Raw genomic sequence first — 19308 nt, 5'->3', positions numbered from 1 at the left:
TTCTCTTAAAACCCTAATTGATGTTCTTATTTCTAATTCTAATTCTAACCTACTTAACTGTAATTGAACTATAACATCAACACTTTTTGAACACTAACTAAATCCTAACTTAATTGAATCATAGCTCCCTAACACTAATTAAACCCTAATCATAACTAAAACCTATTGATAACCTTAATTGAATATTAATCCTAGTTTAAATAAATCCTAACTTTAACACCTATTAAGCTACAACTGAAGTTGAACACTAACATTAATTTTAGCCCCAACTCTTTGAAACCTCACCCTAATTTAACCATAATCCAAATCCTATCTCTAATTCTTATTCTAACCCTAAATTTAACCTTAGTCTAATATTTAATCTAACCCTAATGCTAAAATTGTTTAGACCATGGCTTGACATTAATCCTAACCCAAATTTAACCCTAACTCTAATTTTAGCTATTGCCCAAGTTAAACCCCAACCATAACCCTGATTCAAACCTTATCATAAATAAAATATTTTTCCCTTATTGAATCCTAATCTAACATTAACCTTAATCCTAATTGAATCCTAACCTTAAATCTTAGCCTTAATCTAATATTAACCCTAATGCTATTGAAATTGTATTCGTAATATAACCCTAATCCTAATTGATACCTAATTCTATTTAACCCTAGCCCAACCTAGCCTTAAACCTAGCACTTATCCTAGTTGTAATGGCAATCATTATTCTATTTTTAATCTTAATTAAACTTGAACCTAAACCCTAATGCAACCTTAATGCAAATAGTAACTTTGATACCAAAGTTTATTCTATAACTTTTTAACACTAACCCTAACCCTAACCTAACGATGTAAGCCATTAATTATAACACATTTAACAAATGTATTGCTAACCATAGCCCCCATTTAACCCTAACTTTAACCTTAACTCTAAATGAACCATCACACCAAACCCAAGCATAAACTTAATGTTGACCCAAGCTTTCTCCTAGAATATTAATCCTAATCCTAATAAACTATTCAATCCTAATCCTAATTAAACCCCAACTCCAACCACAATCACAACCTTGACCTCAAGATTTATCCTAGTACCCTAACACTAACTCGGCACTAACCATAACCTTAATCAAAACCCCTAGTTAAGCCCTATCTCTAACTTAGACTCTAACCCTAGTTCAACTTGAACTCTAATCCTAACCCAACACATGCAAGACTTTAAAATAACGAGGGTTGGAGTTAATGTTAGGATTGGGGATATAACATTATGATTAAAGTCATAACTAATTTTATTTATCCTAACCTTAACACTAATCCTAATTTTAATTTAAAATCTATGTATATTCTAATTCTAATAGGTTAAATATGACCTTAATATTATTAACCCTAACACTAACAAGGTAACTTTAATTAAAATCCAACCTTAATCTTAACTCTAACCTTAATTAACATTAATTTATTTTATTTTAAAGAAAAACATTTTCATTTATAAGATTAATTTATAGGATAGCCATCAAACTTAAAATTAAAATTGATTTGAAATTATATTTTATCAAATTATCTAAAATTAAAGATAATATCTCTATGCATGTCCCAATTTAATTAGAAAGTATAATTTTAAAGCTCAACAAAATCAGTTAATAATCTATTTTTAAAGAAATTACCATTAATTGAATAGTTTAATGAATAACTAACTAATGTGTACTCAATGAAAATTTATTTTCTTTTAAATAAAATTGAACTATCTCTCAGAAAGTTATGAAATCACCATACTTAAAATTTAAAATTGAATTAAAAATATGTTCATTTAGAATATCCAACAAAATTAATTATAATATCTTTATGCATGTCCAAACTGAATTAGATAGCATTTTTTTAAGTTCAAAATCTTTAGTTAATAATCTATTTTTCAAACAATTTATATTAATCGAATAGTATAATTAATAATTAACTTATGTATATAAAATGATTTTCTATTTTCTTTTAAAATAAAATTGATTGAGGTAGTAGAATATCTAAATTCATAAAAACCTATTAATAATCTATTTTTTAGGCAACTACTATTAATTGAAAAGTATTATTTATAACTAACTAATGAGTACTCAATGAACATTTATTTTCTTTTAAAGAAAAATAGCTTCCTCTCTAGAAAGTTACTAAAGGTAGTCATCAACCATAAAATTTAAAACTGAATTAAAAATATTTTTTTTAAAAATATCTAGAATTAAAGATAATATCTCTATGTATGTGCTAATTAAATTAGATAGTATAATTTTAAAGTTCAACAAAATCAACGAAAAATCCATTTTTAAAGAAATTTCTATTAATTGAATAGTATAATGAAAAACAAACTAAATTGTATTCAATGATTTTTTATTTTCATTTAAAGAAAAAGATGATTTAGAAAGTTATTAAAGATATCCATTGAACATAATATTTAAATTTAAGTTAAAGATTTTTTTTCAAAATATCTAAAATTAAAGATATTATCTCTATGCATGTCCCAATTATATTAGATAGTATAATTTTGAAGTTGAGCAAAATCAATTTTTCAAAAGCAATTTCTATTTATTGAATAGTATAATGAATAACTAATTAATGTGTAGCCAATGAAAATCTATTTTCTTTTAAAGAAAAAACAGTTTTCTTTAAAGATATTTATTAAAGATAACAATTGAATTAAATATGTTTTTTTTTTTAAATTTAAAATTAATGATATTTCTATGCATGTCCCTATTAATTTAAATGGTAATTTTGTAGTTCAACAAAATTAATTAAAAATTATTTTTTAATACAATTTCTATTAATTGAATAGTACAATAAATAAATAACTAATATGTACTCCCTAAAAAAATAATTTGTTTTAAGAAGACAAAAAATTCCTTTTTAGAAAGCTATAAAGAAAAAAATGGTTTCCTTTATAGAAAGTTATAAAAGGTAGCCATCATAAATAAATTTTAAAATTGACTTAAATATAAATATTTATAATATAAGTAAAATTTATTCCAAATTTTAGCATTTCACCAAAATTGAACCCACCTCTTTGGAAAAAAAATCCTATCTAGACTACAATTATAAATCTAATTTGTCAATAGTCATTGATTATTAAATGTTAAAGACGTTGCTTTTTACAAAATGCAATAATAACAAAGGTTGCCTATTGATGTGAAAATCAAATCTATGCTTTGCTTGCAAGTGTTGTAGCTACAATTTTAATAATGGGAGATGGAGGAAGGTTTTGCATGCAATTCAATTAATTAAGATAAACGTATGCATAACTATTTAAGTTTAATTAATTAACACGTTTATTAATCATATTATTTATTGATCTATTTCCTATTCAAATATCAAAATATAACAAATTTTTAAGTATTCCAAATCCACAATTAAAAAATAGTCTTTCAAATTAAAATAAACAAAAATTACAATTTTTTTCTTAGAGCAATTCACCAAGTTTTTATTTCTACCTCTTCACATGCCCATTTCATATCTAGTAATTCATTCATTTTTTACTCTAGCACAGTAAAATCTTCAAAGCAATATGACGGATTTACTATTAAAGTATCGAATGAAGTATAATTTCTCAAAATAAAACTTAACATGACTAATTTTCTTTATTCGGATGTGGCCTTTCCATACAAATTGTGACCAATTTATAGGCAAAATCAAAAAATTTGCTTGAAAAAACATTAGCCATGAAATGAGTAAAAGAAGAGAAATGTGTAAAAGAAGAGAAATGCCATCATCATGGATGAAATCCTTTGATTTCTTCAATGTCAGAAAGATGCTAAGGAGAGCTAGAGGAGAAGCCAGAAAATCTTGATGATGTGCATGCAATGCTAGGGAGGAATATTTATTTCTTCCATTCTTAACTTTGAATTCTACATCTCAAAACTATCATATCTTCATATCTGAAAGCAAATAAGATAATTGAATTATGAAAATAAAAATCCAAATCTACAAGCTTTAAAGGAAAACATTCACATCACATTAAAATGGTAAGTTGTTTAATATAACAAATTGGTTGACAACCAAATGCATGTCAACTTAAATGAGTTTCATTTCTATTGATGGAGAATCTTACATTGTCTGTAAGCCTAATACGCCTCTCGACATAATTATGCATATATATTTTAGAATTTTCCAATGACCAAGTCTAGTTGACTATCTTTAAAATCAAATTAAATAATATTTTAAAATCCTAATATAAAAAAATATTATATTTAATCTTTTATATAATTGAGATTTATTAATTGTTATTTAAAAATCCCTGTTTAAAAAAATAGTATTTTATTTTATTATTTATATAATATTTTAAAAAAAAATATTAGAGCTATATTTATAAATATATATCATATTCTATAATAGAAATGATTAAATATAAATATAATATAACATATTGTAGCTAGGAATTCGGAAATCATCACAAACAAGATAAACATACTAATCATTAGCTCAATCACAAAAGCACAATTGCAATAATCTATCCTAATTACATCCAATAGAGACATAAAGATAAAACATTCAAAAAGATTATGCAAACCAGATGTAAATCCAAATGTTTTCTTCATGCGGCTCCATTGTTCTTCTTTCCTCTTCAAATAGTTTGGTTGTGGATCTCACCTACAAGTGCACACACATGATTGAAAGCAAGTAGGTAAGAAAATTGCTCAAAAGTACTCGAAGCGTGATTGATTAGAAATTCGATAATCTGATTAGGGGATTTGATTGAAGAAATTCATCCAATTTATAGAGAAATTGGAGAAAAAGATCAAATTAGCATGATAATGATTCGAATGGAAATTCAAATCAAGAATAGCAAAATTATGACATGTGTATGACAAATTGCTATGCAAGGATTTTATGACAATTTATGACAATTTATGACAAATTGCTATGCAAGGATTTATGACAAGATTTTGAAATAGAAATAGACATTTAGGAATTTAGGAGAAATTAGAAAATTAGGTTAGAAATGATGACTTGGAAATTAGGAAATTAGGAATTAGGTAAATTAATTAATAATTTGTCATTTATTAATTAATTCACAAAAAAAAGGAATAATTAGCCAATTAAATGAACATTTAATTGCGATGAGAAGACTTAAGATAAATAAATAATTTATTAATCCTAGAGAGAGAAATGACAAACAAGGTTAAATGATTAAATCATGAAACCCTAAAAGATGAATTAACAATGCAAGAATGACAATTAGGTCTTGATGAAAGATAATTGATGTTGATTTGATTATGATCATGATTCTGATAAATGCTTTGATTGATAAATGCGCTGAGGAACAATGACAAATTGATCCAAATTGACATGATTGAGAAGGACGACGATCGATGACAAATCGATCGCAAAATGACAAGATTAACAAGGACAAAGATCGACCAAAATCATGAATGAAGATTGTTATCGACAAGACCAAATTCGAAAGCGAGACAACTGAAGAATGTAGAAGAAGGACTCGATGCTCGCAAATGATAAAAACCAAGTGTGTGACATAGGAGAAATGTTAATGCGATGCAAAAACCTAAAATGAGGCAATGCGCAAATGTTAAAGTATGACTCCGCAAGCGTTGACCATTTTTAGGTGTCTACATTTTGCCCCTCTTTGAGACAATGCGATTTTAAGCATTGTTTCAAAGAACAATAATGAAAATGCCCCAGACAATGACAATGACATATGCATGCCCCCTCGAGGAATTGGCCGGAAACATCCAGAAAAGAGGCCAATTGATCGATAAGAATGATAGAACATGATAGGATCAAATGGATCAAACGGACTGCCAAGACTGATGGAAGAAATTAGACAGAGGACAGTTAGAGATGAAGAAAAACTTGCTTTCACGAATGCACATAAGTAGGTGAGAACCTTTATTTAATGTAGCAAAGTGGATGCAGAGCATCATGGCATTGAAGGCCAGAGCTGAAACGCAACCCTTTTTGCAAAAGACAGACACATCGTAGACAAACAACAATCACAACAAAAAGAAAGGACCATGATCCATCCCGGTCACTCTAAATCACTCAGTGACATCATCGAGCAACATAGGAACATGACTGAAGCCAAAGATAAATCAGTAAAAAGATAAGATGCACAAATTCCAACAAATCAAACAAAACATCTGGATCTTCATTGTCAAAAGTTGAAAGTGTTGATAGGACGATCATGCTGTCTGGTTTCAGGACATGTGGTACCCCATCTAAGACAGGACACAGTCTAGTTTCGAGTATGCCACACCCTGTATAAGACCCATGATAGTGTGCCAAGGACAAATGATATTGATGGTAACGTTCGATTTAGAAGACAATTGCGATCAGTTTGAATGTCTGGTTTGATGGAAAAAGTTCACCTGTTAATGCATGATTTCAGTAAAGCACAATGTTGGATTGCATGTTGTTGGATGTATACTCAATGATCTGTCAATGCACAAAAGGGATATTTTTTGTTTTTGCTTTTTGAGATTTTACAATTTTTTTTGTTTTTCATTTTTTCAGGACTTTATTTGACTTTTTAGGGATTTGTTTCAGGACATTATTTGATTTTTTATGATTTTTTCAGGACATTATTTGATTTTTTTTTTGGATTATTTCAGGACATTTTTCAATTTTTTATGGAGATTTTTTCAGGACATTATTTGATTTTTTTAGAGATTTTTCAGGACATTTTTCAATTTTTATGATTTTGCCCCCAGTGTCTAGCAAGGAAAGGAATATGACAGGTGAATAAATAGGCTTGCTGAAATGATGGTGGATAGAGGGAAGACAAAGGCCTTTTATTATGGAGACAATACAGATGCAATTTTCAAGGGCTATTGCGTGATGGGACAAGAGACTGGATATGACAATGTAAAGCAGTGACATGGCATGAGGGACATGTCAAGAGGTTTTTGAAAAATATGTTTAAATTTTGCGTCCTTGTGTCAAATCAAGATCAAGGAATGAAAAAGAGTGTATGGATAGTGATAAGATATGGATAGGATAAGCAAGACCAAGAATGGATAAGGGACATGGACTGAAGGTTGGGATTGGCTAAGGGACAGTGGCAGAAAGTTGCAATAAGCTAGGGAATATGGATGAAAGGTTATAATAAGCAAATGGATAAATGACCAAAAGCTATGATAGACTGAAAGCTGCAAACAAGATGCATGATGCGCATGAAGATCCTCAGCCTTGTCAAGATCAAAATGTGGAAAGGGAAACTGGACATGAGGGATGATAGGACAAGGAAGGGTAATAGGACATGAAGGAGTATGACATGGTATGATAGGATAATGAAGGGCAATAGGATATGAAGGAGTATGACATGAGTTCGATAGGATAATGAAGGGCAATATGATATGAAGGAGGAGAAGTTCATAGATTACGCATGACGCCTGTTTGCCAGGTTTTCATCATGGTACTTGCCCAAGGCGCCTGTTTGCCAGGTTTTCACCAGTGGATGAATTATTTTTCTTTACTTTTGTTCTTTCTTTTTTTTTTAACTTTTCTTTTTTTTTGTATTTTGACTTTTTCAATAGAAGATGGACACATGATAGGGGATGGAAGAAGGACTCAAGCGTCTTTTTTTTTTTTGGATAGTAGCCTTGAAAAAAAATGGACCATGACCTTTAAAAGTATGCTCAAAGACGTTGGTCGGATAAGGACATGGAAAATGACATGAAACTAAGGAAAGGATTTATGCAAAGGATGGGATCAAAGGGATCGAAGGATGGAAAATATGCATTGGATAATGGATAGGGTATTGGAAGAATTGTGCTTGAGTGGATAGAAATGTTGGCAAGATCGACATTGGCACACACCTTGAGAGGTGATGGATTGATGGAGGAAAGATGTATTTTGGATATTGAGATTTGGATGGAGGAATAGCTTGGGATTTTGGGACATAAGGGCCCAAAATGGATGAAGAAGGTGGTGGAGGAACAGATTGGAGAGGTTTGGATGGAGGAATAGCAATTTTGGATGCCAAGTTGGATGTTTCTTTTTGTGCTTCAAGGAGTTTCTTAGGGATCCACATGGTTTTTGATTTTTCATGCTTTTGTGGTTCCTTGGAGTGCATTGCTTGCACAAGGGATTTAGGAACCCATATATATTTTGACTTTGCTTTATTTTGCTCAGTGGGCCTTTGTGGCTTTTTGGATATTTCTTATTCTTTATAGATCAAATTTTTCTTTGCTTTGACATGTTGATTAGATTGGACATGTTGATCCTTGAATACATGTGGATTGCTAGACTTATGACGTTTATACTTGGCATCCAAATTGCTTGGAGGGGAAAACGAATGCATGGATGGATATGAATGAAGTGGACTTCTTTTGGATTGATGAAATTTACTCAAGGATGTGTGCCTTTGCTGACCTTGCATAGAGGATGAAGGGATATAAGGACCTAAGATGGATGGAAGGTATGACGGGGAAGGGATATGTTTTGATTTTGATGGAGGGATACCAACGTCTTGAGAGTGAGTTGTGTAGACATGACCTTGAAGATTTTCTTCCACATGAAGGGATTCTTGCTTATGGAGATCTACTTCTTTTCCTTTATGAATATCTTGACTTGTAGGATACTCTTTTCGTTGGGAAGAAGACGCAAGTCCATTATGAGGTGGATATGATATGAGAGAAATAATGAGATCCTGAAGTGGATCGGATTGCACCAAAGTGGAAGAACCCATTATGCATGTCGAGGGTTCATGAACATCTTGCACTGACACGTTAGAATCATGAGGGGGATTAGGATCATGAGGGGGACTAGGATTGTGTTGTGGACATGGTTCAATGACAGGCTCTTCAAGAGATGGAATGGGAGAAATAATGGGATCATCAAAAGAAATGTGATCTTGGAGTGTATATGGAGCATTAAGACAAGGAGATGGAGGAACAAAAGGATCTTGTGGAGGATCTGAAGGAATAATTTGATCTTGACAAGGAGGAAGATAATTGGAATCCTCTTTAAAGGTGCTTTGCTCTTGACTTTCAATGGGATCATCATAAAGGATGGAAAGGATATCTTGATCTTTCTCAGGAAGTGGAATGTCAATGGGATTTGAAAGGACATTTTTTTCATGAAATGGAAGGGGATCGTTTGGGATTGGATGGACTGGGATATCTTGATCTTGCTCGGGGAATGGAGTGTCAATAGAACTTTGGATAGGATGGACAAGAATAGGGGAATCATCGTGAGTGTCTGGGAACATGGGATCTTGGTCAAAAATTGGATGGGATGATAAGGTTTCAGGATCTTGATCTTGATTTTCTTTAGGACTCATTTCTTCATGCTCTAAATTATCCTCTTGACATGGGGTTGGACTTTGGATATGCATGGGGGATTCTGACAAGGAATTAATGTTTTGGCATGAAGGAAATGCACTTTGAACGCTTGTGATGGATTCTGACAAGGAATCAATGCTTGAACATGAGGAAGAGGGACTTCGAATAGGGTCCTCTAAAACAGGTAATGGCAATAAAGTGCATGGTGGCATTGGGTCTTGTATTTCTGAAACATGAAAAGGATGTGCATCATGAATTGGATTATCGTGGCAATCAATTATGGATAGCCCTTGGATAATTGCATCCTTAGGTGTATTGTTTGATGAGGACAATATGGAAGGTTCTTGTGAAACTTCTAAAGGTGTAGGGATAGATGCCACTGGAGAGTCAATTTGCTTGTGGGGGGATGAGGCATTGCTAGACATAATTGTATTATCTTGATCTTCTTCAAAGAACTCACTTGGTAATTTCCTTAAGAGCATTGCAATAAAGCCACCTTTCTTTCGAGGTTTTGACATGGTTGTATCTGGAATTTGAACTTGTTTTTGGTTTGATGTCATGTTTTGATATTGGACTTGGTTCAATTGTTCCGACATGTTTGAAACTTGGGTTGGTGTGTGCTGCAACCTTTGTTTTTGAATGTTTGGTTGTGGTTGTTGACATTGATATTCCACCATTGGTTGAATCATTTGTTGACATTGTATAGCTGGTTGGACATATTGTTGAAATTGGACCATTGGTTGTATTGGTTGTATATGTTGAACAATTGGTTGAACCATTGGTTGTATTGGTTGAAAATCTGATTGATAGTAAACACCTTCTTGTTCTTGTTGTGGAGGCACATAATGTTGAAATTGATGTTGTCTCTTTTCTTGAAATTGTTTCATCATCTCTATTTGGGAGAGGAGAGCTGGTATGTCTGATTGTTCAAGAAGAGATCTTACATCAATTGGCTCAATCTTTTAATTTTGACCTGGAAATTTTCAAAACATTTTGGACATTTGTGATCTATTCTTCGCAATGTTTTTCACTCTTTGTTCCAATATCTCATTTTCTTGAGCTAGCCTCTCCTCTAGTTTTTGTATTTGGAGATTTGTTTCATCATAAAAAGTTTGATCAATGTTGCTTTGTTGTTGGGTTGGATAGAATTGTGATTGCATTGTCGGTTGATATGTCAAACTTTGTTGCATCATTGGTGCTTGGAACCTTGTTTCAATAGACATGTCACTATGCAAATGCAATATTTTTGGAATTTTCCAAGGATAATGTATGATATGCAACTAAATGCAAACTAAATAGATGAAAATGCAATCTATGTTTTTGGTTGTTTTTGAAGATTTTGACAAACTTATGAATGCAAATCTAAGAGAGGGACCCTTGGGAAATTGGAATGATGTCTAGACCTCAAAGGACAAAAGGACCAAGTGACAATAGGACAAATTGACAATGTCTCACCTATATGCTTGGATACTAAGCTAGGTTTGACCAAATGACAATAATGACAAAAGGAGAAAAGGTTTGATAAGGTCTAGACTTCCTAACAATGACTTAGGGTTTATCAAAGATTTGGATTACTCAAGTATGACAAAACCTAGTTTTTGAGACTATATGCAAAGGGACAATGACCTTAACATGATATGATAATAACCTAAACTTAATGAAGAGACTTAGGGTATGCAAAGTATGACAATGATATGACTTTAATGCAAGAGGACACATGCAAATGGATGACCCTTATTGATATGCAAAGGAGTATCACTTAGGTGAAACCTAACCTTGGTACTTGACAATGACTTTGCAAAATGCAAACCTAGGATGAACCTAAATGTAAGTGACATGAATGTTGAGACAAGATTTTGAAAAATGTTTGACAACCATGTTTGAAGGTGTTTTGAAGTTTGTTGGATGAAATGCTCTTATGTTTAACCTTGTTTTGAATCAATTTGTCTTGCTTTTGAAATGAGATGCAATTCAACTTTTGACAAGTAAAGAAGACAAGATATTTTAACATAGACTCAAGAAAATCATGCTCATTCCCACATTTCTTATGGTAGGCAAGGACATTAGGTACTTGAGAGGTAGACTCATTATGGGATTCAAGGAGAATACATAGATGCTTGACCCCACGGGCTCCCCTCCACGACACTCACTTCTCAGGGCAGCCAAGCATCAGTCCCCATGGAAATCTCCCCATGGCGAACTTAGTATCTCTTCCAAGTATCCGAACTTGTCCTTCTCAAGCAACTAGAAGGGTTTTTGGCCTCTAAAAACAAGGTGTTTAGTAAGGATTTCTGTTAAGTGTTACTCCTTGATGTCATGCAAGCGTGATTGAGACATTAAGCCCACCAAGATACCAAACAAATGTAGTCGTGCAAGCATGATTTAGACCATGAGGTCCTACTTAGATGTTGATATGAGAAAGAGTTCAAGGGTCATCACTTCCCAAGTAACTACAATTCCCACGTAACCCTTCCTTCAAAGCTTTCGCTCATCAGGTATTTGTTTATAGTGAGTTAGAATGCCAAGGTATTCTAGCTGTACTCACTTTGGGTCATTCCCTTCTCACGATTATCACTTGCTTGCAAAAGCAAAGTGGTCGGGAAGGCAGGCCCTCTAAAGGTGACAAACAATCAAAGACACGAGCATGGTATCGAAGATCTGGATTTCTGATCACCCTAAGAAGGATGAGAGCATACTCTCCTACTCCAATGTCACACTCAACAATCAACGAAAAAACATATTCATTCCAACCTATTTAGAAATCACTAGGTGCCTAAAACATTAATGACAAACACCAAGTTTAGTTGTTTCCCCAAGGCAACCTGCAAAACCCAAGTTAGAAGTTTGAGGTATTTATTCTTTGACTATCGATTCTGCATAACACATGTTAGTAGTTTCATTTGTTGTCTTCGCCATGCGCATGCCAAGATGCTGCACAGATAATTAGTACCAAAAAACAAAAAACAGAAAACAAAATGCAAAAACAAAACAAATTTCAAGTAAAATACTGCATTTTTACCTCTTAACTGGACTTTACACAGGCGCAAAAGTCATGACACAGGCGCAGAAGTCGTGACATAGGCGCAGAATGTCTTCAACACAGGCGCAAGTTGCTTGACACAGGCGCAAGTTGTCTCACATAGGCGCAGAAGTCCCCAGAAAGCCCCACATTACCCTGTTTTTGGGTTTTTTGGCCTGCAAATCAACTCAAAAGCACTCAAAAACACAGTAAAGGGGTTAGATGGTTAGTGTTCATGTTGGGTTCACCAATTAATGTAGCTAGGAATTCGGAAATCATCACAAACAAGATAAACATACTAATCATTAGCTCAATCACAAAAGCACAATTGCAATGATCTATCCTAATTACATCCAATAGAGACATAAAGATAAAACATTCAAAAAGATTATGCAAACCAGATGTAAATCCAAATGCTTTCTTCATGCGGCTCCTTTGTTCTTCTTTCCTCTTCAAATAGTTTGGTTGTGGATCTCACCTACAAGTGCACACACATGTTTGAAAGCAAGTAGGTAAGAAAATTGCTCAAAAGTACTCGAAGCGTGATTGATTAGAAATTCAATAATCTGATTAGGGGATTTGATTGAAGAAATTCATCCAATTTATAGAGAAATTGGAGAAAAAGATCAAATTAGCATGATAATGATTCGAATGGAAATTCAAATCAAGAATAGCAAAATTATGACATGTGTATGACAAATTGCTATGCAAGGATTTTATGACAATTTATGACAATTTATGACAAATTGCTATGCAAGGATTTATGACAAGATTTTGAAATAGAAATAGACATTTAGGAATTTAGGAGAAATTAGAAAATTAGGTTAGAAATGATGACTTGGAAATTAGGAAATTAGGAATTAGGTAAATTAATTAATAATTTGTCATTTATTAATTAATTCACAAAAAAAAGGAATAATTAGCCAATTAAATGAACATTTAATTGCGATGAGAAGACTTAGGATAAATAAATAATTTATTAATCCTAGAGAGAGAAATGACAAACAAGGTTAAATGATTAAATCATGAAACCCTAAAAGATGAATTAACAATGCAAGAATGACAATTAGGTCTTGATGAAAGATAATTGATGTTGATTTGATTATGATCATGATTTTGATAAATGCTTTGATTGATAAATGCGCCGAGGAACAATGACAAATTGATCCAAATTGACATGATTGAGAAGGACGACGATCGATGACAAATCGATCGCAAAATGACAAGATTAACAAGGACAAAGATCGACCAAAATCATGAATGAAGATTGTTATCGACAAGACCAAATTCGAAAGCGAGACAACTGAAGAATGTAGAAGAAGGACTCGATGCTTGCAAATGATAAAAACCAAGTGCGTGACATAGGAGAAATGTTAATGCGACGCAAAAACCTAAAATGAGGCAATGCGCAAATGTTAAAGTATGACTCCGCAAGCATTGACCATTTTTAGGTTTCTACACATATAATTAAGATATAATATTTCTATTAAAATTATTTTGAAAATAATTTGTTATAGTTATTTTTTTATTATATATTAGATTCTATAATAGAGATGATCAAAATAAATATAACATAATATACTATAGTGTGTACATCAAATTAATAAATACAAATCTAACAACTTTACCTCTCTCTCTCTCTCTCTCTCTCTCAATCCCCTACCTCCCTTTCTTTACTGTTTATATACCTCTCTCCCTCTCTATCTCTATCTCAACATTTCACACACACACCTCCTATTTCTCTCTCCTTATATCTATCTCGCTCACTCTCTATCACACACACTCCCTATTTCTCCCTTTGTATCTCTATCTTTATGCATCTATCTCTCACTAACTCTTTATTACTTGTCTCCATTACATCCTTTAACTCTCACTCATGGCCCTTCTATCTCTTGCTTTGCATCTCTCCCTCTCCCTCTTTATCTATATCTCATTACCACTATCTGTCTCTCTCGTATTCACTCTATCTCTTCTTTCATCTCTCCTACTCCCTCTTTATATATTTCTCCCTCTACCTCAATATATATCATTTCCTATCTATCTCTCCATCTCCTCCTCTATTATTATCTCCCTCTTTTTATCTTTATTTCTCCCTCTCTCTCTTCCTCTCTCTTTGCATCTCCCCCCCCTCTCTCTCTCTCTCCCTGTCTCCTTGTCACCCCCTCTTTCTATATCTCCATATATTTCCCTATCACATACACACACTCCTTATTTCTCCCTCCCTATCTCTATCTCTCTATATTCCCCCCTCTTCCTCTCTCTTTCTCACTCTTGCCCCTTTATTTTTATCTCCCTATATCTTCCTCCTCTATATTTATATCTCATCACTCCATGAGCTCCTACTCTAGATATCTCTATCTCTCTAATTTTCTCCCACCTCTTACTCCTCTCTCTATCCATGTATCTCTCTTCCTTTATCTCCCTATCTCTTTATCTCTCTCCCTAAACCACTCTATCTATTGATCCATCTTCCCCTCTCCCCCCCTCCTCTCTCTCTCTCCCTCACATTGACTCTATCTCTCCTACTTTATATCTCTATCTCTCTATTTCTATCTACCTTTCTCTCACTCCTCTCTCTATTCATATATTTCTCTACCTCCCTCTATATCACTATATCTCTCCCTCTCCCACTCCATATATATTGATATGCGTCTCCCTCTATTCCTATCCTTGATTTCTCCCTCGCTCTCTTCATCTCTATTTGTCTATCTCTACTTCTCTTTGTTTGTATCTCTCTTTATCTCTTTATCTTTATCGCTCTTCCTCTCCCTCGCTCTATTTATCTCCTTATATATCTATCTTTTTATCACTCTATCTCACCATCTATATCTCTCTCCATCTCTTCCTCTCTCTCACTCCTCTCTCTATTCATATATTTCTCTACCTCCCTCTATATCACTATATCTCTCCCTCTCCCTCTCCCTCTCCCTCTCCCACTCCATATATATTGATATGTGTCTCCCTCTATTCCTATCCTTGATTTCTCCCTCACTCTCTTCATCTCTATCTGTCTATCTCTACTTCTCTTTGTTTGTATCTCTCTTTATCTCTTTATCTTTATCGCTCTTCCTCTCCCTCGCTCTATTTATCTCCTTATATATCTATCTTTTTATCACTCTATCTCACCATCTATCTCTCTCTCCATCTCTTCCTCTCCTTTTCCTTCATATCTCTTTATCTCTTCCTTTCTAGATCTCCCTCTCTATCTCCATATCCCTATATATCTTTATCTCTTTCTCTACCTCTCTCTATCCCTCTATCTATTTCTCTCCCTCTTCCTCTCTCCCTTTATCTTCATCTCTCTCTCTCTCTCTCTCTCTCTCTCTCTCTCTAAGTATGTTCCTAATTCAAATGTTTTGTTTCAGTCATGTTTGAATCCTTCTACGTGGACAAATAGTTGATTTGAAGTTACCACTTATCCATTTAGAACATTGTTACACACAAACAAAAATATTTGCTAAATGACCTATCAATTGACTTCATGTGATCCACAAATGTATACAAATAGTAGAACAATTTTTTTCCTAATTTACCTTCCAAAATCTCTTCGACGTATCCATTGCACACCAAAGTACAATTGCGAGTTATAAATAAATAAACATTTATATCATATCTCTAATAAACTAAAGTGTCTCTATACAATTTCCTTTATTCCTTTAACTACTATACACTTTACAAAATAAATCTTCATTACTGCTAGAACATGTTAGAAGATACTTGATTTGATGACAAAGTCTTTATGGTAGACACCTCAATAATGTTAAGTTCAATTTTTTTACATTTAAAATAAAATAAAATAAATAAATATAATAATAATAACTGGAGCATCGCGTGCGGAGGATAGTGGAAAGGCAAAGAGAAAAGTAGTTCGTATCGTATATTTGCCTGGCCATAATCAGCAGCAGTACCTGGTTCGCTCAGAATTTTGTTTCCTTTACCAAAGCCTCTGCTTTATTTTTTGACTTTAGGGTTAGGGTTTCAACTGCTTCATTTTTCCGCGATCTTCTCCTCTTACTGATTAGGCACTTGATATCTATAAATTGGCGTTCAGGGCTGGGGTTTGTATGCAATTGTTGGCTTTACATATTTCGTGAGAGAATCAAGGGTTCGTGTGCGATATGGGGACGAACGCAGAGTAATAAGACTCTTGGCATCTGTCGAGGTCATCTACAAGGATTTTTTTTCAATCATTCTGGATGATCTCGAAGATGCTCAAGGGTCTGTTATTTTGCAGGCAGATTTGGAGGTGTTTATTTCTATGAAGCCATTGTTTCTATTCAACAGGTTTGATTGCCAGATTTGAACTGTATCAGATATGTAAATGCTTGTTCTGTGTTTGTTGTAATTTTTACTATTTTTTAATTCTGATATGCTTCAGATGATTGTGGATGATATTCTCCAGGAATTAATAATAGAAGTGGTGTTCTTTGGAGTTCATCTTTGTTTATGAGCTTTGGAGTTGCCATTGTTTCCTCAGATTTCGATTTTAGATTTGTGGGTCTGCTACTGTTTTCTCACATCAAATGTGCTAGTTTTATTTGTTGCAAAGTTTTAGGTGAATACAGACAGAATGCTTTGTCAGTTGTGGCCTCATCATCGTCTCTGTTACAGTAATCGACTAAGCTAAATGACATTTTCTCGTACTTGGTATGCCTTAGACTCTAGATTTGGAGCGATATCTTTCCTGGGATTTCAGGGCTTCATCTGTGTTTTGACCTTGAGATGATTTACATCAGGCTATGCGGTAAATCTTATCAGAAATTGAAGGTACAGGGTGGTTTGGGTAGTTTTTTAATTTACTTTAAGCGTGTCTCCCTGGTGTACCCATAACCCTCCTAAATTTAAAGGGCAGTTACATATCCATTAATTTTATATATTGTAAAACTGCTGTATACAATATAGCACTCGTACAGTTTCGAAACTTCAACCTACACTTTGGAATACACGAGCATGTAATCCGCATGGACTGATGGAAATTAGTTTGTCTCGATGTAGGAGACGGTGTGTTTTCACTGCCCATGCTTGATAGTACTTCTACATATAATTATATGACTTATTTTGGCATCAACATTCCTTGTCCATTATCAGAATGAAGGAAGAAGAGGAAAAGCCGTCTGAAAGGATGATGCAAAATACTGTAAGTTAAACTCAGAAAGCACTTTCTAGAATTGATGCTTTCACTTTGAAGTTTTTGCTTTTAGTTGCCAAACTACTACTACGTCAACATATACTTAAAGCTGTAAGACCTCAGTTACCACAGAGAGACGCTAGCTAAATCTTTTTCAGCCGTTGTTTCTCACAAGTTTGAGGGGCTTTGGTAGTAAATTTTATGATCAAATGAAATTTAAGGTAATGTACATCTAAATAGGCATGGATTTTCCTGTAATTTTTATAAAAAAATCTTCAAATGGACAGAAGCCATGATCAGTCTAATAATAGAAGTAGTCTGTTAACTCAGACACAATTAGAAGCTAGTTGTTCCCAGGGGAGCTTTAGAACACCGTGGAAGTTGCTTTTCATGTTAAATTGTACTTTGCTCCTACGTCAGAAGTACAAACAGTAGGCAACTCTAAATCTTCTCTGTGGTCCTCTGAGAATGATATCGCTTCTATACTAGTACAATGAAACAAAAAGCACTACCTCAATAGCTTGGAGGATGGGTGTGCAATGTCTCCTTTTTTTTTTATCTCATGTGTTGACACAATTAGAAGCCTGTTGCTCCCATGGAGCTTTAGATCACTGTAGAATTTGCTTTTCATGTTAAACTGTGCTTCACTTCTACGTCAGAAATACAAGCAGTAGCAACTCTAAATCTTCTCTATGGTCCTCTGAGAATGATAGCGCTTCTATACTAGTACTCCAACGAAACAGAAGGCACTACTTTGTTGCCTCAATAGCTTGGAGGATGGGTGTTCAAGGTCTCTTTTTTTCTCATCTCATGTGTTGACACAATTAGAAGCCAGTCGCTCCCATGGAGCTTTAGAACACTGTGGAAGTTTCTTTTTATGTTAAACTGTACTTCATTCCTATGTCAGAAGTACAAACAGTAGGCGACTCTAAATCTTCACTATGGTCAAGAATGATAACGCTTCTATAATAATAGTCCAATGAAACAGAAAACACTTCTTTGTTGCCTCAATAGCTTGCAGAATGGGTGTTCGAGGTCGCCTTTTTTCTTAAGATAATTTGTTGAGCAGTATTTATCACTCTATGTTTGGGTGGAGTGTCGGTTACTGTTTGATATATACCTGTAACTAAAACTGGATATTTAGGTACCATGCTGCTACTTAAAAATTTTGTTGCATTGTTTCTTGAAAATTTTGAACTAAGCATAGAAATAATTTGGAAGTTTCTAATAAAATGAGACTTTTATGGTTTAGAGATTGGCATTAATCTTCTGAATAAACTGGAAGGCTGAAATTATGCCGTTACATTTTAAGAACTGCATAAATTTTTCTTCTCCTTTTCTGTATAATTCATTCTTATCTTTCTACAAAAATTTAGTTTTCTAAATTTTATATGGCAAGATGAATTTTAAAATTTTAATAATAGGAATATAAAAATCATGGGATTACTCCCTGTGAAGGAAGATACTAAAAAAATTGAACAGTTCATTCTTATCTCTTTACACAAATTTAGTTTTTCTATATAATTCATTCTTATTTTTCTACACAAATTTAGTTTTCTAAAATTTATATGGCAAAATGAATTTTAAAAATTTATTGTACTTTTAAACTAACAGGAGTATAAAAATCATGGGATTACTTACTGTGAAGGAAGCTGCTCAAAATTCTTATCTTTCTACACGAAATTAGTTTTTCTATATAATTCATTCTCATCTTTCTACACAAATTTAGTTTTCTAAAATTTATATGGCAAAATGAATTTTAAAAATTTATTGTACTTTTAAACTAATGGGAGTATAAAAAAAATGTGAATGTTAATTGTTAAAACTAAACAGACACGGGGCATTGCTGTTATTTTACCATCTATTCTGTTTCAATCTGTTTATGTTAATTGTTAAAACTAAA

At 33.2% G+C, this 19308-nt stretch overlaps 1 long non-coding RNA gene across 1 annotated transcript; it reads left to right on the top strand.

Moving 5' to 3' along the window:
- The first annotated feature begins 16069 nt into the window (after positions 1 to 16069).
- Positions 16070 to 19308, top strand: LOC131076707 (uncharacterized). The gene is made up of 2 exons (XR_009113477.2): positions 16070 to 16188; positions 16329 to 19308. It is a non-coding gene; the product is annotated as an uncharacterized LOC131076707 (long non-coding RNA).

Source organism: Cryptomeria japonica, chromosome 10, assembly GCF_030272615.1.
Source record: "Cryptomeria japonica chromosome 10, Sugi_1.0, whole genome shotgun sequence".
NCBI classification, from domain to species: domain Eukaryota; kingdom Viridiplantae; phylum Streptophyta; class Pinopsida; order Cupressales; family Cupressaceae; genus Cryptomeria; species Cryptomeria japonica.
This window is presented reverse-complemented; position numbering and strand designations above follow the sequence as displayed.